The sequence below is a fragment of the Ambystoma mexicanum genome, chromosome 2q, assembly GCF_040938575.1.
Source record: "Ambystoma mexicanum isolate Mex_15411 chromosome 2q, UKY_AmexF1_1, whole genome shotgun sequence".
NCBI classification, from domain to species: domain Eukaryota; kingdom Metazoa; phylum Chordata; class Amphibia; order Caudata; family Ambystomatidae; genus Ambystoma; species Ambystoma mexicanum.
The window spans coordinates 93,841,597-93,863,859 of NC_090924.1; the positions used below are offsets into that span (position 1 = coordinate 93,841,597).

General features: G+C 41.3%; 1 protein-coding gene across 1 annotated transcript in view; it reads left to right on the forward strand.

Moving 5' to 3' along the window:
* The window catches only part of LOC138569187 (ankyrin repeat and fibronectin type-III domain-containing protein 1-like), a 2,784,778-nt gene that overhangs the window by 103,737 nt on the left and 2,658,778 nt on the right, over positions 1–22,263 (forward strand). Inside the window, exon 2 of the mRNA XM_069646931.1 lies at positions 7,724–8,014. The gene's annotated coding sequence lies outside the window, so the exon portion shown is untranslated. The remainder of the gene's footprint in view (positions 1–7,723; positions 8,015–22,263) is intronic.

Here is a 22,263-nt window from a genome sequence, read left to right on the forward strand (position 1 = left end):
CCACTTTCCAGGGTGCTAGGATTCTACCCTTCTCCAATAGATAGAATTGAAAGTGATTGTAAGCAGAGGGGCCCAGACCTCTACCAGATCTTGAAATACATCATCAGGCATTGCAACAGGGCATGCAGAATGATTATGCGCCTAGATGACAATTGCTGTTGTCAACTCTTACCGCAAAAACTCTAAGAAAGAATGTAGTTAGGGGTTCGCCTCTACCTCCACTGTACATCTTTAAAGTGTAGACAAATTGTCTATCAATACTCTATCTTCCCCATTTGTTTTTCTGTTCCCTTTAACAAATGTTTGTTCAAAGGTCCATTTGCCACTATGTCTCAATTTATGTTTTAATCGTTTGTGGTATATGCCACCACCAATTCACCCCAAGCTAGCTGCTCCAGCTCTAATTTACAGGATTTCTTTCTTATATAATGCTATTGCCCTACATTTCTGTGGTCGACAGAATCAGTATTTTTTAGGTTGGTAAGTAAGTCGTCTAGAAACACTTGTCAGCTGAACTCTGTAATACAATAACCACTATACTAAGCGACAAGACTCCTCTGAAATGCCTTCAGAATCGGAAAGGATTATGCAGCTAATATCTTTACTGACCCAGAACCAGTTTGACCCTGTCCATACCATTTTCGAGGAGGATATGCAACATCTACCAAGAACCCACTCACCTGCAGCAGGGTCCCCTATACCCATGATCAGCGCTGTGATCTACTCATTCTAGTGCTCTGCAATACTTCATAAAAATCAAACTACCGAACAAACTTCAAGAAAAAAAAATTCTACTGTAGTTATTACAACTAAAAAGCAAAACACTAAAGGAAAACATGTAGAAACTGTAACTCTAGAAAAAAGAAATAAACCTGTACCTTCTAAAATTCCTAAAACAAATAAAGTTGGTGATTGTGTGTCACTTCCAAATTTACCAAGTATTGATGCAGAGTATGCTTATTCATTTTTAGGCTGCTTAAAATGTGGAACAATAATTGCAGTAGGAGGAACAAATTCAGCTACTTGTGTTAAAAAATGTAAATAGCATCAATGAAGACATTAAGACATTGGGCCTCATTACACGGTAGGCGGTAAGGGTTTACCGGTACCGGTATTTTACCGGTACCGGTAAATCCTTACCGCCTTACTACGAGGTCCCTTTGCAGGTTGGGGAATTTAACGCCTGCTTATTGCATGCGTTAAAAACCAACCCGCAAAGGGACCAGTGGAGCTAATTACGGTACCGCAATTTGCGGTACCGTAATTAGTGCCTTCCCCATTCCCATAGAGCCCTATGGGGCAAAAATGGGAATGGGGAAGGGCAATGGTGGAAGGGGGAATTACCGCCCCGCCAACCTTGGAATGGGGCGGTAATTCCCCTTTCCACCAAGGCGGTGCCGGTATTTTACTGGCATGAATCATGGCGCTAATAGCGCCATGGTTCACCGCCTTCCGTGTAATGAGGCCCATTGTCTACATATTACAAATATTAATTTAAAATGTACATTTATATTTTACTATGTATTTATAAATATGGGCCGTTGCTATTTAATAATAATCAATGTATTACAGTAAAATATGAGTACATTCATGTAGAAAAGTAAGTTCCTCGAACACATCTGTCATGTTCCATAGGTTAGCTTTATTCCAGTCACATTAAGATCCATTAAGATGACAAGTTATGAATCACTTTCTCCCATCACCCAGGCAGGAGTTCTCCAACTGACATACTATAGAGCCCTCACCACAGGCATTCCTGCACTCACAGTTAAACATTCTCTCAGGCACACCAACATTCTCTCATGCATTCCCAAGCACCTGCATTCACACTAAGCACAACACAACACATGTCCCTTCTTCACACAAACAATCCACAAGAGGGGAACATACAGTGAGCACTCACATGAGGCACCTTTTTAGTGAGAGGTGCAACTCAGAAATATGGCGGAGGGCATCCCACCTAACACTCTGGCTGTACCTCCAACAACGGCCACTCACTCTTGCAGAAGGTGTCCCCCCCTTTCTGCCCACACTCTATTCACACACTCAGTTCACCTCTCTCACATGGGTTGGAGGGCGCTCCCCCTTCTTCACCCAACAGTGCGTCATCCGTGCCTTACATCTATGAAACTCTCAACAAAAGTACCAGTGACTGCACCTCACACTGGAGGAGAGGCCCCACTCCTTTCTACACCCTTTCCGCAGTGTCGCTATGAACCAAGGTCCCACTCCTTTCTACACCCTTGGCGCAGTGTCGCTATGAACCAATAACTACCCATCACACGGGGGAAGTCCCACAACGTACCATACATACCTCACTCAAACAGTACTGAGGGGTGCACACCACCCACTCCTGTCCCACTCAAACAATGGGCCTCATTACGACCCTGGCGTTAAGGGTTTAACGGCGCCGTAAAAGGTGTCGGTGCCGTTAAACCCTTAACGCCTGATTACGAGGTCCCTTTGCGGGACCTGACCTTAACGGCTGTTTTTTCCAGCCATTAAAGTAGGGACCCGCAAAGGGACTTTGGTGCTAATAACGGTACCGCAATTTGCGGTACCGTTATTAGCGCCTTCCCCATTCCCATTGAGCCCTATGGGGCAAAATTGGGAATGGGGAAGGGCCATGTCGGCATGGGGAATTACCGCCCCACCAACCTCGGAATGGGGTGGTAATTCCCCATTCTGCCATGGCGGACACTGGCATGGACCATGGTGCTACTAGCACCATGGTCCTCCGCCTGGGTCGTAATGAGGCCCATTGACATTTAAAAATGTGCATGTCTTAAAAGTCCATCACTGAACATCTTTTAACCTCTAACTTATTTGGACAAGCCATATTGACCCATACTCTGAACTCTAAACTTTTTACAAAAATGTCCTTAACCTTTTTACTAGCGATGAAATTCACCAGCTAAAAGTCACTAGCTGTGATCAGCTCTAAACCTGTACATTCTCAAAATTGTTAGTCCCTTGGATTTTTCCATAGCACCAAGCATTTTACCCATGCACCTTCCTTTCATTGGGATTACTGCATTTGACTCTGTGGGTGTAAAGTCCTAAAAGTCCATGTTGCCGCCAGCAACTTAAAGCTAAAATTCCTCAATAATGTTAAGCTTGCACCCTTTCACCACCCTCACTTTCGACCCACTTGCCACTCACCCTTATACGACATAGCCTTTATCATAGCAAAATTCCTAACGTCTAAAAGTCCATGCACAAATGAACCACACGCATTTAAAGCAGACATGTCACTACAACTGAAACCAGAACTTCTAACTTCATCTCTTTACTTCAGCATAGCCCAACGTGACGAATAGCACACACAAAGGATATATGTCTTGTATTGGCCACAGCTTGTCCTCCCTTCTGTAAACCGTTACAGCAGTTTTTTCTTTTCCCTGGAGTAAGTCAGACTCACCTCCGAAACATTACTTATTCAAACTAGCTCCATTCGTTGCATGTTGTCATGCTAATCCATTGTGCTATGAACGTGTAGGCTCCACTATGCTGCTTCTTCCCTCCTATTTTTCTCCATACACTGCAAGCATCCTGCTCTTGCTCACAATGTTATTGTCCCACTGCTTCCGCATTGCCTTTCTTGGACGCTTCAAATAACATCCACAAGGAGTTCGATAGCGGACACCATAATGTCGTTTTATCCTCAGAACATCTTGTAGACACTTATTTTTACTCCCGGGTAATCTAGGTATGTCGCAAGAGAAGACAGACTCCCCAATGCTCTTCATTCACCAATAGCTCATGTAGTATTATTGTTTCAGCAGTTTCGCATTCCAGGCCTCTTGCTGAAAACACAACATTGTCAGGAAGAAGAATATTCGGGTGCTTTACTCTACTCTGGTCCCTCACTGCAGCAGGGGTGCAGATCACCTGTAATCCTCCAGGATCAATGTGGACAATGGCGGCATTCTATCTTCGCCATTCCCCACCCCAGAACTATGATGTCATCATTCTCTTTATTTTCGCTGGAGGCATCTGAGCTCTTGTGGAGCAACCGCCGCAACGTCCAGCAGACCACTGTAACTCAAAACTCTTGCCACAACTCTCACGGCACAACTCATACTCCAATCCTGTTCTCACACCGGTAAGTTGCTGAGAATGGTTATATGCCTTCATATGTAGCGCTGCCAATATAGCAGAGGGTGAGCTACCCTGAGGTGCGGATCCTCTTCTTTTCACTTTGCTAAGGCGGGAGCTCACACATAGTACCAAAGTTCCTGTTAGCACTCTATTACGCAGGGGATGCACCTTCTTCTCACCTCTTAACTATGGCCAGCTTCCCTTGCCTATGTACCGTGGGACTTCTCCCCTTTAATCTCTCTTCCCCCTGGGTCTTTTGTTGGGGTGCAGCTCCCCCTATTCCTTGCTCAGCAGTTGCCAAATGTACTAAGGTTGTCCCTCATTCTTCTCCCTGGGGTATCCTAAGGCTGCAACTCCACCTTTTCTTGACCCTGGGTGATGGGACTTACTTGTGTGAGAGCAGTGGTTCCTTTCCTTCTTCTCTGCACCCCTGCAGCAGACTGGTCACCTTAATCTTTACTTTTATGCCACACAGGTCCATTTCTTTCCTTAGAGAAGAACATCCTCATCGCCAGTGCAGAAAATTAAGTTCCTTGGACACATCTGTCAGGTTCCATAGGTTAGCTTTATTCCAGTCACATTAAGATCCATTAAGATGACAAGTTATGAACCAATGGCTCCCATCACCCAGGCAGGAGCTCTCCAACTGGCACACTATGAAACCTTCACGACAAGCATTCCTGCACTCAAAGTTAAACATTCTCTCAGGCACACCAACATTCTCTCATGTATTCCCAAGCACCTGCATTCACACCAAGCACGATACAACAATTATCAATAATAAATGTAGTACAATAAATTTTGATATTTTCAAAGTAAAAAAAAATTGTATATTTTACAAATAATTATAAATCCCATCACAAAAACATAAATACATTTTAATCCAATTTAAATTAATGAAATCCCTTAATATATATAAAAAATGCACACACCACATGATATATATTTACAGTTTGCTTCATGCTGCACATAATATATTAACACACTAAAAAGAGTTTTTACTAATTAGAAACATGTAAACGTACCAACATAAATAAAACAAAATAAAATGTTATCTAATACTTTTTTAAAGTATTTCTAATATGTAAGTCTATGTTTACATACTTCCTCAATTTCTGGTGATTTTTGTAATGATAACCAGAAAAAATAGAACAAATCATATATTTCAATTAAACACATTCTAACACATAAACAGTTTTCAAATAAAATAATACTTTAAAATATGTTACTTACAAGTTCACAATTATATTATTTTAATATTAATAACATGTATGTGTACTTTTATATACTTTCTCAATTTCTGGTGATTTTCATAAAGATAAACAGAAATAATTGTAACAAGTACATACAAGTATTCATATTATTACTTAAACAACCTTTATTTACTATTCTTCAGAAAGCTATTTTACATAAAGTGGAATAAAGTGTAATTGGAAATTTTACAATTTTAAATTTGGTATTTTCAATTGGACTCTTTATCAAAGGTTCTTATTAAAGGTGGAGGTAAGTGACTGCTTACGGTAAAACCAAAACATAGGTAAAGTCTACAAACAAAAGAATTCATAACGTTAAGATAACAACATAAAAATATATTATCAAGACAGTTATATTTAAATCAAATATCATGTTAACCTTCCCTCGCCCTTAAACACACAAACATATAGGGTTGGTCGAAATTCAGATTCAAGAAGCAGGAGCTGAAAGTGTCTCCTGGGTGTCAACGATTTCCCTATGACCAGGAGTTATTCATTTGTTAAAGTCTTAAAGGGTTTTCGCAGGAGAGCGTATGCATAAAATGTTAGTTGAAAAATAGTTCTGCCGAAGATCAAAGGATTCTCAGACAAAAAGCTGTATAGATATAGAATGGCACTTTTTAATCACTATGGAATGCCTGAAAAATGGTTGAACTTGCTTTTATTTCCAATCTGTGATAAGCACCCGAAAACACTCTGTCTTGCACTCTGTTACCAACTGTATCTTTTTATTATGATCTTGTGCAATGCAGCTTCATATTTATTTCCCTTTTATTTATTCTTATGCCAACCTCCCTATTTGTCTCTCTATTGCTTCCTCACACTGTCTTAATTCATGTCTGCCACTACACCCATGACTGTCACTAGAACACTGTTTCTGTTGCTACATCTATTGCACTTGCTATCCCCTCACTGACACATTTCTCTCTTCTACTTCCTCTTTTTATGCTACCACCCTGTTCTCTCTCCTGCTACTGCACACTATATTTACCCCACCCTATGCCTTCTCTTGTTAGGTGAAGAAATAGGGTAATGTTTTAAAAGTAACTCTGGTTGTGCTTTAGGCTAAGACTGAAAAATGGGTTTATGGTGCAGGTGTCGAATATACTAGATGCCAAGATGTTTGTTACAGGCGCTACATCACTCAAGCCGAAAAAGGATCGACAGAGGGCTTCTTAAGAAGTGGATGCACCAGAGAATGCCTGGGGGGAGGGGAAGGTTCCAGTGGCAAAGGAGTGATTACAGAAATCGGCCAAGGCTTGAGCAAAGGTGCCAATGTGGTTCTTAATAGTTTTGGAGGAACAGAGGAGCACCTACTTTGACAAGACTTTCATAGATCAGACTTGTCGAGAAACAGCATCTTGAGTGAACAGGGGGAAAGAGGAGAAAGGCAGAGGAGAAACGGCCATGGAGGGGCCTGTAATGGTAAAGGGAGAGGAAGAGGAGGTAGAGGCGAAGAGAGTGGACAAGATGACCAGAGTTTTAGGGGTGAAATGAGAGGCCAGAGCCGTGCAGAGTGCCTGGAGGGAACAGGAGAGGTAGAGACTGCAGCAGGATTGGCCAGATACTTGCAGATTTGGTAAGTATGTCCGAGTTGTTAGATGGCGCGGAGACGTGGCTTGGATGTAAGCTCTCTTCTTATAGAGAACAGAGGAGACAGAGAGTCTGTATTGCCTTTGGAGCTGACGGAAGGCCAGTTTGTCAGAGGGTGTGCTTGATGTCCTCTATTTCCTCGCAGCCACCCTACACTTGGGTGAAAAGGTTAGAATCATACCAAAAGCTCTGGCTTCACAGAACACCCATTCCTTTTACACACACAAGACACCATCCTTCACAGAAAATGACACAAACACTGGCACATCTGCAACTGAACAAAACACACACACACACACAACCCACTCACTTGAACATCCAAGATACACGCAAATGGAGCATACCACCATGCCATATCTGCCACGTATGCACTGTCAACAATCAACATAATCCAAACACCCTTACATGAGCCCCAACACCATCAACAATCAAGGCATGCCACATAAGACCCACGTCCACACACTCTCAATATCCATCTGACATCAAGCCACATGAACTCAGGGAACCCGATAACCACATGTAGTGCTCCTTTCCCCACAGAAATAGCCATGCAATGAGTCATAGGGATGCCACATTCTGACGCAAAGAAACACCTCACACATCAACACATTGCATTCACATTCACCATTCATCAGCAATGTCAGCACCAATGTGTCATGCGCGAGGGCCACATACATGGCAAGACATAGGAACATGTAACAACTGTAATGCAACAATTTGCACACATCGTATCTATGTCACAGACTGACATGTCTCCTTTTCTTTCAACTTTGCAGCCATTACTAGTGAGGAAGGGGTCGCTGAGGAATGCTCTTACAGCTGTGAGGAGGGAGAACAACACATGCCTGTCTGTAGCATGCCCACGGAGGTCCAGGAGGAGACGGACTGGGGGAACACATCTCCTCTACACAGGGGGATGGACAATTCTTCTTGAAATCAGACGAATTTAGAAATTGTCGATTGTACTACTCAATTTAAGTTACCCCATATATTGTTTACAGTGACTAATGGGATCAAACCCATGATGAACAACCTAAAGATTTTGCACTGACATCTGAACAAATATGGTAAGCAACCTGTGATTTGTCAATATAAGAATAATATTTATAGCTAAGAGTTGCTATAATGCTAACAAGCTTAATCATGCCATTTCGTAAAACAACCAGCTGTGATCTGACGGAAATCTCTTCTTTTACTCTCCCCACTCTCTCAACTCCTACTCATCCGCCCCATTACCAACACGCAATCTCTGTTAAATGAATGTAATTTTTTGTGTAACGTGTTTCCACCGCATGGCTGACATTCATTTGATCTTGTTGACTCTGATTTTTGTTTAATGTTTCAATGTCTATAACATGTGTTAACCAAATGACTCATTGTTTTGATTATTCACTATCTAATGTTATCACAATTAAATCTGCTTAGACTCAGCCCTGATTTGAAAAAGGCTTCTTTGAGCCGAAACAAGTGTCATCAGCAGGGGCATTACGTGATATGACAACAATAATACATTGTGTAGCCTAAAAAGTTCTGCCGCAGAACTCAGGGAGTTTTCTTTTTGTTCTATTGGATGGGTGGTCTTTGGTGTTTCTGTGCCATACTCCAGTGAGCTGTGACACACTGCTCATTCAGAATCTATGATCCAACTATACACATTACTGATTGAATTGGTATTTATAGATTCGCTGATCAGACCAGCCTCAAGAAAAGCCACACTTTTGGGATGTACTATAACTTCATATCTTGTTTTGTAAAGTATAACATGATATCAAACGTAATACTGAAAGCTCATCTAACAAGCATTTGCAAAACCAACAGATTTAGTGCTTGAAGTTCTTTTTTGACAAACTGATGTCCACACCTTTGTATAGCCTTAAGTAAAGTGTATTATTGTATAACAAACACACATCTGAAAAATCATCTAACAAGCACTTCTAGTGTCAATAGTTGTGCCATTTATAAATGTCACAGCTTGATATCTAATTGTAATATCATATCGAACATACAACTGAAAAGGCATCCAACACGGATTTCCAAAGCCAATAGTTTTGGTGTTTGTAATTGTCCATTGACAAATAAATGGATATAGATTTGTATCTAGTGCATTAAACTCTCATATGATATACAATCATATGACTGAAACTCATTAAGCAAGCATTGGCAGAGGCCAAAATCTTTGGCCTTTTTAGTTATACATTGACAAGCAAATGGTTATAGCTTTGCTTCTCCTTATGTAAAGTGTAATATTATAATTCAAAATACAACTATTATGACCAGTGAAGCAATTTAAACAAGCATTGACATATCCAAACCTTTTGGTGTTTGTACTTCGTCATCGAAACGCAAATGGCCACTGCTTAGAATCTTGTTACATGAAGTGTAATATTAGATAAGAAACATGCATCTTAAAAAGTCACCTAAGAACCACTTCCATAGTCAATAGTTGTGCCATTTGTAGCTTCATACTGAGTTGTAATACCATTTTGAAAATAAGACTGAAAATTGATCTAACCAGCATTGTCCTTTCCAATCGTTTGTAGTTGTCCATGGACAAAGACATGGTCATAACTTTGAATCAAATATCTAAAAGTCTAATATGGTTTACAGCTGTATGGCTGAAAACTCATCAAACATGCATTGGCACAGCCAATAGTTGTAGCCTTTGGAGTTGTTTATTGACAAACAAATGGTCATAGCTTTGCAACCCCTTTCATAAAGGGTAATATTAGAATCCAAAATCCAACTACTGTGACCATTGATTCAATATAAACAACAAACATTGGTGAAGCCAAAAGTGCTGCTGTTTATATTTTCTCACTGAAAGGAAAATGATTGTTGCTTTGTATCTCCATACATAAAGTGTAATTTGGTGCTCAAACATACTACTGAAACCTCATCTAACAAACATTGCGAACGCAAATAGCTGCAACATTTGTTGTTGTTTACTGACCAAAAAAGTGGATGTAACTTTTTATCTCGATTCTAAAAGTGCCATATTCTTTATGAACATACAACTTCATGACGGAAATGGCATCAAAAAGGTCGTTGTGAAGCCAATAAGTCTGGCGTTTGCAGTTTTGATTGATAAACAAATGGCCCTAGCCTCATAACTAAGTCATACTTTTGTATCTCGTTTCATAAAATGATGTACGAATATGAAAAAAGAAAACCTATCCAAGAAGCATTGGAATACATATGCTTTTGGCAACCATAATTGCTCATTGCCAAGGAAATGATTGTAGCTTTGTATCTCATTTCATAAAGGGTAACATGATAAAAAAACATGTGGCTATATAGCCAATACATTTGGTGTTTGTAGTTGTTCACTGGCAAAGAATTGGCCATGGTTTTATACCTATGAGGACTGGAAACTTAGCAAACAAGAATTGGCAAAGCCATTACTTTTAGACTTTGTAGTTGTTGATTGACAAACACATGGTTGTACCTTTGTATCACCTTTAGTACAAAGTCTAATAATACAATTGAAAATACAACTACCATAACCAGTGATGCCATACAAACAACTAGCATTTGGCAAAGCCAATAGTTTTGTTGTTTGCAGTTTTTCATCAATCAACAATGGTTGAAGGTTTAGATCTTGTTTCTTACATGGTGCTATGACAGACAGGCAGAAGACTGTAAACACACCCAACAAACATTGGCAAAACCAAATGTTTTTGTATTTGAAGTTCTTCATTAACAAATGCATAGTTGTACCTTTGTATTGCATTACATAAAGCATAGAATTATATATAAACATGTTATTAAAAGATCATCAATACAAACTAACAAGCATTGACAAAGCCAATAATTTAGTCCTTTGTAGTTGTTCTGTGACAAGGAATTTGGTTGTTGCATTGTATCTTGTGTCTTGAAGTGCAGTACGATAATTAACACACAATTGAAATCGTATCACATCAAACACTGGCAAAGCCAATATTTTTGGACTTTTTAAGATGTTTGTTGCCAAACAAATGGTTATATATTCATATCCCATTTCCTTAGGTGTAATATGATATAGGAAAATTCATCTAACAAGCATTTGCTATGTGAATGGTTGCTAGTACAAATGGTGATAACTTCTTATCTTGCTTCATAAAGTGTAGTGAGCTATACAAACAAATGAGTAAACCACTGAAAACTCATTTTACATGCATCATCAAAGCCAATAGTTTAGAGGCTTGTCCATTCACAAACAGATAGTTGCAGCTATATAACTCATTTCCTAGACTGTAATGTGATATACAAACAGACAGCGAAAAACTCATATTATTAGAATTGATCAAAACAAATATTTTGGCATTAGAGTGATACTTTGACCCAATCTCACTTAGCCATTATTAGCTTTCAGCACGATGTGCACCCTATTTTACCATCCACAGGTCTCATGCAACTCATAACTGTAAGTGACTTCAATCCAGCACTCCAACTAAGTCAATGCTCAGGATGGGATGCTCAATGGAAGCCCTTATTTATATATTTTTATGTCAAAGTTCTTTAAATCTGGATGATGAACCCTTATATAACACCCCTCTCTTTGAATCCCCCTGACCTCACTGAGCCAAGAAGTAGGTTTGTTTTGCAAATTAAAAGGTTTATTTTAAGAATTAAACAATATATATATATATATATATATATATATATATATATATATCACACTTTTATGAACAAAACAATATCTGAATAGCACACTTATGAAGATGGACGGTAATCAACAATGGGTAATATTACAAAATCAACACTCTCTTTAATCACTTAAGAGTAGGAATAGGAAGGATACTATAGCAGAGAATACTTTATATGATTCGAGGAAATGCAAGATGGGAAATGATGCAACATAGAAATAAACTTGATATGATTTCAATCAAAAGATAATATGATCACTGTTTCCCCTGTGACTACTCACTCCACCCCTATGCAATATGAAGAAATAAAAATGAGGGCACACGGGTTTCAAGAATACAATCAATAATACGGTTCAATCCCAGTTCCTCAGCAAGCTTAGAGAAAACAGGTATGATTTTAAACAGGCAAAAATACTTTTGAATGTGATTGCAATGAATGGGAAAATATGCCAAAATGATTTTAATTCACTAAATGTGATTCAGGATAAGTGAGAGTTACTTTGGATTGGTACAGGTCAACACTAGCAATGATTCATGAATGATTATCAGATTGGAAACGAATTTCAGCAGTTGAAAACAAGAAACAAGAAACAGCTATTTTTACAAGTGGTGAAATGGCGCTAAATTGCAATTCGCTGCAATTTTTCCGCGTGCGTGAATCGCGATTACGGGACAACTATAAGGAATTGGAATGTCGTTTTGGGTTAGTTGGAAAGCTCAGGATCTTAGCTTCAAAATGACAGTTAAATTTTGGTCCTAGGACGGTTCAAAAGTTACAGAGGTTTTTGTGAAGGTAGATTTTTAGAAATGAAGTAAAGATTTCCAAATGACAGATCACGCTTTACAGATTTGGAATCAACAGAATGGACACAAGATTCTATAATGCAGTTCTGGACAGGTTAAAATGGTTGGAATAAGATTACTTTAAACTAAGAGATGACTATGCACAGTTCTAGACTAGATACTCACTCCTAGGCTTTAGAATGGAGTGGGCCCCGTCAGGATCTGGTCAAGGGTTTGGCTTCACTCACCACCGGACAGGTCTCAGGAACTCTGGGTTCTGCTCTCAGCACTGCACGGCGGTCTGGACAACCTCTTAGACTGGATCTGACGGGCTCTGGATACAGCACTGCTATATCTTGGGTCTGGATCTTGGTTCTAGCACAGGGTTCTTAGCGAGAAGCAACACAGCTCAGCCAGGCTGTTGAATGGAATGGTTTGGTTAGGCCCTGTGGAAGCTAAGGGGTTAGAATCAGGTTTGCAAAAGATTCTGAAGCCTGCTGAAAAGAGTCCAGCTTTTGGATTAGGCCTCTCTGCTTCAAAGTTCTAGAGTTTAGTTCTAGAGTCTGGTCTCTGGATCTATCTGGAGTCTGGAGTCTTCCGTCAGAGTGCTTCGCCAAGAATAGTTGAGTAGTGGAAAAGTGATGTCCTCTCTGGATCTCAGCAGTCCCTATTTATGTGTTTCCAAAGGGGGTGGGGAGGCTGATTCTACAATGCCCAACCCTCTAAGGATTTGATAGGTTACAGGATTCCCTCTCTGCTGATTTGAGACAGGAGCAGTGTGTCATATGTGTCAGAGTGATGCTGTTTTTTATGGCTTAACTGAAATCTCTCCCCTTTGCTTTTTCATAGTGTGAAAACAGAAATGAAATATCGAGGCTGAGTACCCCAAAATGAAATACACCGAACACGGGTTATAAAGGAACATACAAAGTACTTTATTCTCTACTAAATTCAACTACAAAAACAGTGCAAAGTCAGATAGCTATCGGCCCTCAGTACAACACAACAAACTCCAGTGCGGTTCAGTGTGTTCAGTGAGAGACTGTACATTAGAATGCATTCGCTTTTTATACATTTTTGTGGGCACTATATCCAGCCCCACTTCGGGTTAATATTCTACTTTATACATCACCAATTCTAGGGTTCGTGCCGAGTCTCAAATAACCGCATTTAACTGGTGTGCCTTTAATACATGTAACAACAAGCGTATGCATTAACTGTGTATTCTAAAGTTTCGCATGCAGGCCTTCTTAAAAATAAATACAATGTAGTAAGACAGATGTTCTTCGTTCAGAATGCAAACACATTATCTCAATATATGCTCGTGGATTAGTTTAATCGCACGAGTAATCCCTTTACACATAGGTCAACGAAGGACGAGGTCTCAGGTCATGACCTCAACAAGTGGCCTGCAGGCAGATTACACATTAGCTATGTACAGAGGTCAAGATGGCCATGTTGTATTTTGCAATGTCATCGTCCACCATTTTAGCTCACAGGGTGACTTTTCCACAACGAATCCTAAAATGGCGGTTTGACCTAAAATGGCGGCCTACATAGATCAAAGGTCAGGACCTTGCAACACAGATCTCGCGAGCGACTTTCGAGCAGCTTGGCGTAGGCCAATATTAATATAAAATATCTATTGCCATTAGGTCTTTTGCTAAAATATCCTTCAATACGTATTCTTTGGCAGTCTTATCTGGGGCATACATTTTATGTCATTTAGAACCTATCGCTTGTGTGCAACATCCCCCTAGCATCGAACACATACCATGCAGACACTGAATACAGCAACAAATAAAAAACAGAATTCCTAAAATAATTAATAAGACTGAAAGTACCTTCCAACCCCAAGATCGCAAGAAGTCCCAGAAACAAGCGCTTAGATCCCAGTTTCCCTCGGAAACATACACTTCATAACTAAGGACGTGCAGATTTTGTATTGCCTTGAAGATAGTTGGGGAGGAATCTGGTACGAAAACACAGCAAGCGGACCCCACTTATTTGCATACACCACCACGCTCAGCTAGAATGACATCTAATGCCATTCGGTTTTGGAGTGCTACTAATCTTATTGCTTTCTGCTCTAATGTCATATTGTAGAGTATGTCCGTGGTCCGGTTGATGGTTCTCTCCAGTACTCTCACTGGTTTCCTGATATCTTCTGAATTTGCTATCTGCCCCCAAACTGGCACAACTGATTTTGCTATGTCTCACAAGACTTGTGCTGGGGTGTCACCATTCTCGTCCCGCTGTGGGCGAGCCTTTGAAATTTCTAATTTCTATAGTACTTGCTATGAACACCCCAGGTAACAGGAACCCTAAATAATAAGTTCCCTGCCAATCTCTGGGCAACCATGGAAATGCTACATTACCGCAAACAAAATAAACAGGTTCACCTACATACAAAGGTCTGTCTTCCCCAGTCAAATTTGCCACGTTGGCACAACCTTTAAAATCTCCCATTTGCCATTCCCCTGTATGCAGAAAGAAACTGAATCGGGCTATGGTTAACAGTGTAGGAAGGAGGCATGGCATCCTTATTGCCTATCGGAGCCATTTTAAAGGAAATCCAAGATTGGAAAGGACGAGATCGTTTATCAGAAGGCCTAATAGAAGCAACATTCGGTTTACTCCTATTTGCTAAAAGGGAGCATCCCAGGGGAGTCAAAACACGTTTCTCAAAACTATTCAAATTGGTGCCGTCAAAGTTCCCTGAGACGATATCATTCCATCGGCCAAAGAACAGTGCTCTAAGAGAAGCATAGCAGGCAGTTGTCAACGGTAAAGGATGAATATACCAACCTAGCCCCTTATCCCCGTGTTGCGGTAAATGCGAACAGACCCAGCAATTGGATTTATTAAAAATGGTATGTGTAGCATTCATGATAAGTAGCAGTGTGTTATTATGGTACCTTTGTCTGTGCTGGGAATCCCGAGGGGATAAAGTGTGCAAATGTACAAAGGGAGTAGGAACAATGGGTGCATTTTCACTAGGCAACAAACGTTCTAAGGAATGAGTTTCCTCAAGGTACCATAATCCTAAGGCAGCGACTATAAGAAACCCAAATATTATTACAAAAATACAGCAATACGTTTTCGGGGCCCAGGCATTTTGTCCATTGTCCCGGTTGGTCACCCCCTTATTTACAAGTCCAATACAAGCGGTGGCGGTAGCAGGCATTGCAGTCTTCAGATGAAAACCCCAATGTTCGTTGCTGGTGACCCCCCCCGGTCCCGTGATTTCTTAGTCCTTCCACAACCCTAGCCAACAGAATCCCCTTTCTCAAATTTGGGCAAAAGCAAGCCCTCAATGACTCTTTTCCTTCCTTGAATGCACAGCCGAACCTTGCTGTATGTCTATCAGATGCACAGCAGAACCGTGCTGTATGTCTATTTTCTCGAACGTAAGTGGTACCTGGCTGTTCCTGGTACTGATTGATCCGGAAACAATGTGTCGTCACTTCCCGTTGGAAGCAATGTGTCAGAGGCAAGTGTGGAGGCTGAATTTGAAACAGCCATTTCGGGTGCAAAATTTGCGGAGAGTGTGGAGACAAAATGGCAGTTTCCCCAAGCCTCCTGGGCTTAGAGATATTCTCCGACACACTCTCAGTGCTGCTTACTGCTTTGGGATCATCAGTAGCAGTATCAGCAAGGGGTTCTGCTTCTTCTGTAGCGTGTGGCACAGGGTGAGGAAGTTTCTTGATGTGTGACGCGTGGATCCACTTCTTTCGCCCAGCTACCCGCACCGCTGTCTGGGTGACCAACAGGACCTGGAATGGCCCACGCCAGCGAGGCGCGAGGCGGGAGGTGCACTCAAATGATTTGATGAGCACCCAGCTCCCCGGTCGTATGCCGTGGCCCGGGCCCTCATATCGCACAGGTAAGGCCTCTCGTACCTGGTGGTAAATCAAAAACAGGTTTTTAGTCAATTGGCTACAATAATCTGAAAGTAGTACATTTTCAATGTTCTTCAAATTTCGACATTTTGGAAGATTCCAGATATTGGCAGGTCTCCCCATTAGCACCTCAAATGGAGGGAGCCCAGTCTTAGTTTGAGGGGTTGTACGCATGGCTAGTAACACTATCGGTAAGGCGTCCGGCCATTTTAATTTGGTGCCAGCACACGTCTTAGCGAGCTTGTTCTTGATGATACCGTTGTGTCTTTCTACTAGTCCGGCGCTCTGAGGATGTCTGGCCGAATGGAACCATTTGTCAATTCGTAACGCTGTACATATCTGTAGGATTACAGCGGCGACAAAATGTGGACCATTGTCCGACCAGATAACTCTCGGCAAACCGAACCGGGGAAAGTACTCCTTTAACATGGTTTTCGCAGTGGTCATGGCTGTAGCATCTTTAACAGGAAAAGCCTCAACCCACTTACTAAAGGCACAAATGACCACAAGGACATATTTTAGATTGTTGCATCGTTCCATTTCAATAAAATCAAAGTGGATTACTTCGAATGGGACAGGGGGTGGCCCAAAACTTCGCCTTGGGGTTGCTGTCCCCTTTAGCACATTATGTTGTAGGCAAATCATACAGTTCTGGACGTAATGCTGAGCAATTTTTGAAATTTTGTCCTTTACCCAAACTTTTTCTAACATTTTTGTCATCTGCTGGGCACACACATGTGTAGGACTGTGTGCCATTACAACCATCATCATCACATAAGCATCAGGAAGTAGCCATTTTCCATCAACCGTATCCACCCAACACCCATCATCATCAAGTTTTCCCAAGCCTTCAGCCCACCTCTTGGATTCTTCTAATGGGGCATCGGCTTGGATATCCCGTACAGACCCAAGGCCCTCATCCATTACATAGGTATATTTTCAGTCTCCCTTGAAACATATATGTCCGCAAAGAGATCAGTGGCAGTTTGTCTAGCTATTTGATCAGCGAAAGCATTCCCTTTTCCAATATTATCTACAATCTTTTGATGTGCTGCACATTTTACAACTGCTAACTGAGTAGAGAGTGCAAGCGCTGAGAGTAGTTGCACTATTAGGGAGCCATGTTAAATCTTAGTGCCATGCGAGGCTAGGAACCATCTTTCCGACCAAAGTCTCCCAAATTTGTGAACCACCCCAAAGGCATACTGACTATCAGTATATATATTTACTATAAGCCCTTCAGAAAGTTCACAAGCTCGGGTTAATGCTATAATCTCTGCAGCCTGCGCAGAATTATGCGTAATTCTCTTAGTTTCCACAACCGTGCTCAATGTAGTGATTGCATAAGTGGCTGTGGATGTACCATCCGGAAGTTTAAAGCAGGAGCTTATCACAAAACAGCTCTCCTTGCGGATTATCCAAAGGGGTATCTTTCAAATCAATCCTGCCCTTTGTTTCTTGTTCGGTCGTATACAAACAATCATGTGATTCTTCATCGCTGCAAGTAGTATCTTGCGGAAAAGGTAGGAGTTCAGCCGGATTAGGGACACAACACCTCTTAATTTGAATGTGAGGGGCAAACAAGATCAATTCATATCTCGTAAACCATGCGGAAGTGAGGTGTTGCATTTGAGTTCGGTTCAATAGAACATCTACAGAGTGAGGCACCATCAGGATCAGATCATGGCCTAGGACCATTCCCTCACTCTGTTTTACAGACGCGGCAGCAGCAGCTACAGCACGCAAACATCTTGGCAAAGCGCATGCTACAGGATCAAGGGCGGAGGAATAGTAAACGCACGGCCTATTCTTCCCTCCATGCTCCTGCCTTAATACAGCTAAAGCACATCCATCACATTCATGCACAAACAATACAAAGGCCTTTTCATAGTTTGGTGTGCCCAAAACTGGTGCAGAGCATAATGCAGTCTTAAGCAAGTCAAACGATTTCTGGTGTTCCAAGGTCCATGGCAACGGCGAAGAAATGCCCTTCTTCGTCAAGTCCAGCATCGGTTTTATCACTAGTGAAAAATTTGGGATCCACAACCTACAGTAAGAAGCCATATCTATCAAGGCCCTAACTTCCTTCTGCGTATTTGGGACAGACATGCCGGCAATGTGTTTTATTCTCTCAGGTATCCTTCTTCTCTCCTTTGACAGGAGATAGCCTAAATAGGCGACCTCCTGACAACAATATTGAAATTTTTTAAGCAAAGCTTTGTGACCATGCTTAGCTAGATGAATAAGTAATAACACAGTGCCCTCCTTACAGGCACTCTCAGAGTCAGCAGTCAGAAGCAAATCGTCAACCTACTGAAGCAAAGTACAGGTAGAGGGCAATTCAAGGGTATCAAGTTGTTCTTCCAAAGCCCTACTATAAATACTAGGACTCTCTGTGTACCCTTGAGGTGCACGAGTAAATGTAAACGAGCGCCCCCCTAAGGTGAACGCGAACAAATATCTACTATTCGTATGTATAGGAATACTAAAGAACGCATTCTTTAAGTCCACAACACTAAAGTAAGTAGCTGTAGCTGGAATCATGGTTAGGATTGTCGTCACATCAGGCACACTTGGAAATTGCGGTGCCACAGCTTTATTAATGGCACGTAAATCAATTATAAAACGGAATGGGATTACATTATCACCTTTCTTGTACATGGGTAAAATCGGACTATTACACAAACTTCCTGAAATTTCTTCAATCACACAGCGATGCACAAAATCGGAAACAATACATTTCAAAGCTTGCTCGCCTTCAACCAAAATCTTATATTGGAGAATGCGTGGCAGCTCAATTCCATGTTTCAAAACTATCTTAACAGGCTCAATCTGAAAAACACTGACGTTATTGTCGTCAACAGCCCACAAGCTCTCTGGTACATCAGAGAATTCTGGAGGCAAAGGTCAGGTCAAAAATTGCGAGGCAGAAGATTGCTGTGGTGAAATCGTCAATCGCAATCCATCCGAAGAACAATAAATCACTGCATTTAATTCTTTTAACAAATTCAACCCCAGCAAGTTCTCCCCGCAATCCGACATCAACAGAAAACGACACTGGTCCATAAAGGGACCGAAAGAAATAGGTACCGCCATAGAAACCGGACAAACAACTGGTGGACCGGAAACCCTACAGAAACATTGGTTTGTCCTGACAGTGGAATGTTTGGAACCCGTGAATGATCAATGAAACACTTCTGTGCTCCAGTATCCATCAAAAACTGATGTTTCCTATTTCCCACCATCATTTCAACATAGGGACTTTTCTGATTGACGGGAATAGGTGTAGGTTTGAAACCCTGCTTAGGGCAATCCTAACGAAACAGATTATTATCAAAAGGAAGCTCTTCAGATAAATATGCAGCGGAAGGATGATCAAATATATTCCTAGTGTCCGCACTCAGAGTCTGATTGTCCTGCGAAAAAGGTTGTTGAGGGTCCTGTGTAAACTATCCTCTACCAGGGCCCCCTACACCCGGGTGATCTCTGGATCGCCTACCCATATTACCAAATGTATTATTTGACCTTTGTTGAAGGACGGGGCATTGTTCTCGCCAATGACCCTCTCGACGACAATAAGCACATTGATTACTATTCACAGGACCCAAGGGCACATTCCCGTGTGGGACATACTGACCTCTATCCTGAGAGTTACCCCCTCTGGGGCCCCCAACAATTTGCTGAAATAGCACCTTGGTTTTTAAATCACCTTTCCGTTTTTCAACCCTATCTTTTTCATTATTGACATGGTTCTCATAGTACTGAGCCATGTGCAGTACTTCTGATTGTGATTTCTCCTGCCAGGCGCTCTCAGAAGACATAATCTGTGACTGGATGTCAGGCAGTAATCCACGTACAAATTTGTCCAAAAATAATCTTTTCCCAGACTCGGTGCCTAAGTCTTGTCCACTGAAATCTGAGAATACCTGTTCGAACCGATTAAAGAACTCGGTAGCAACTTCAGATTTTCCTTGGACACAGGCTGTAAGCTTGTCCCAAATAATTCTTTTTTCAGGAATTATGGTTTTTAATTTAGCAATGAGGAGGATAGCTCAGCGGCAGCGTGCTCGACTTGGAAACAAGATGACACGGAGCAACACAAGTTCGATCCCTGGGTCCGCGTTTAGAAACCTCTGGGTATTAAGCGCGTTATAAATAACCTATCATATCATATCATATCATTCTATCAGACAGAGTTAATATCACCTGTTGTGGTCTTTCGCCAGCTGGCCTTTCCCCATCGAGTCTAGTTATATTTGCCCATGTATCTCCCAACCCGGGTGCATCATCAATAGTTCTAACTTGTTTCCATAAATCTATAGGCATGAGTACAGGAAACAACAAATCAATGTCACCTAAGGTAAACACTGAGGATTGCAAAACAGATTCCATCTCTTTATAAAATCCTGTCAGATTTTTCCTAATATCACAAATAGACTGTCTAATGGTGTTCACTTCCTGTCGTGAAAACGGGATGTGAACAAACTGTGATACATAATGTTCAGGAATGTCCATAGCGACTATACACCGTGCAGCATCGGCTGCAACCTCAACCTTCGGGACAAATGTCGGAGGAACCTCTCTCATAGGCAACTGAGATGTAGGCAACTCCTAACGCTTACTAAGCAACAGAGCCAAGTCGAGCGCTAAAGCAGTCGAAGAAGTGTCAAGTGAAAAAGCTCTCTTATAAATGTTCAATAACTCTGTGGGACAACTAATCTTCCTTTTTACACATTCATCCTGCAGTACTCTACCATTACCTGTATCACTTTCCTCTACATTTCCAATGTATATTGACTATATGTGTCATATACCTCAACTGGAGTTATCGATATGTCTGAAATCCATCTAATCGCATCTTTTTTACAAATATGCATTTCCTCCAATATCGGTTTTCAACATGGAAGGAAACGTTTCTGTACATACATATTTCCCTCTTCATCATCCTCATTCTGTATCCTTTCTAACTCCTTTCTATACCTAAATAACCTCTCGACATGCTCAATTACCTTCTCCACAGTGTCTCTGGAAAGTGCTAAAGTATTTAGATCCCTTAACCCTTGCGGAACATCTGCATTATTTAATCTTCCCCACATTATACATAACTGAATCCCTAAACCTTCAATAAAAACATTTTTCTCAGGAAAATTATCTGTATTAAAAAGTGTGGAAAAAATGCTAGCTTGATCATCCTTCTCCATACAATGCTTAGCCCATGCAATTAACTCACATTTCTTTTCCGGTGGTACAGTACTGCGAGTGACAACCTTTAACCCTGCACCACGATCGATTACAAGCGGCTCAGAACCACTTGGAAGAGAGGGAGCAGGCAAATTTGATGGAGGTGCTATAACTGGTGCGATAAAAAGAGGCAGAGGAGCAGGTGGAGGGACAAAAACCAGGGGAGTAAGAACAACAGGTTGAGTAGGAAGAGCAGGAATAACAGCAGGAAGAGGTACAGCAGCGGGAAGAGGAACATACAGAGGTGGCGGAGAGGCACCAGGCCTTTGTTCGTTTAATATTTTATCAATAAACTCATCAAAAACATGAAGATCTTTGGAAGGATAGATTTTCTGAATACCAAGTGAGAAAGCCCGTTCCATATTTTAGCCGACTCAGACTGTTTATCCTGGTCATATAACAACACTTTTTCGGCATTCGTTTTATGACGGCGCACATGTTTCTCTCTACTCTTAAGCTGTTGTAACGCTTCTTTTTTCAAATTCTGCAAAGCATGAAATGCTGCAGGTCTAGACTTTTTCTTTAACAAGACTGACTCCAAATATTCAATGCGAGGGATCTCAAAACTACCATTGATTGGCCACTGAAGTTCAGAGGCATGTCTGGTTTGTCTGTGCCAAATATCATTAAATACTATATTTACAATGCCATGCTTACAGTACATAGTACATGCCGGCGACCCCTCCTGTGCTGCCGGACGGCTAAATTCCCATGATTGTCTATCACTGCGGAATAATGCCCTAAAGCAGGTAGACAATTTCCCAG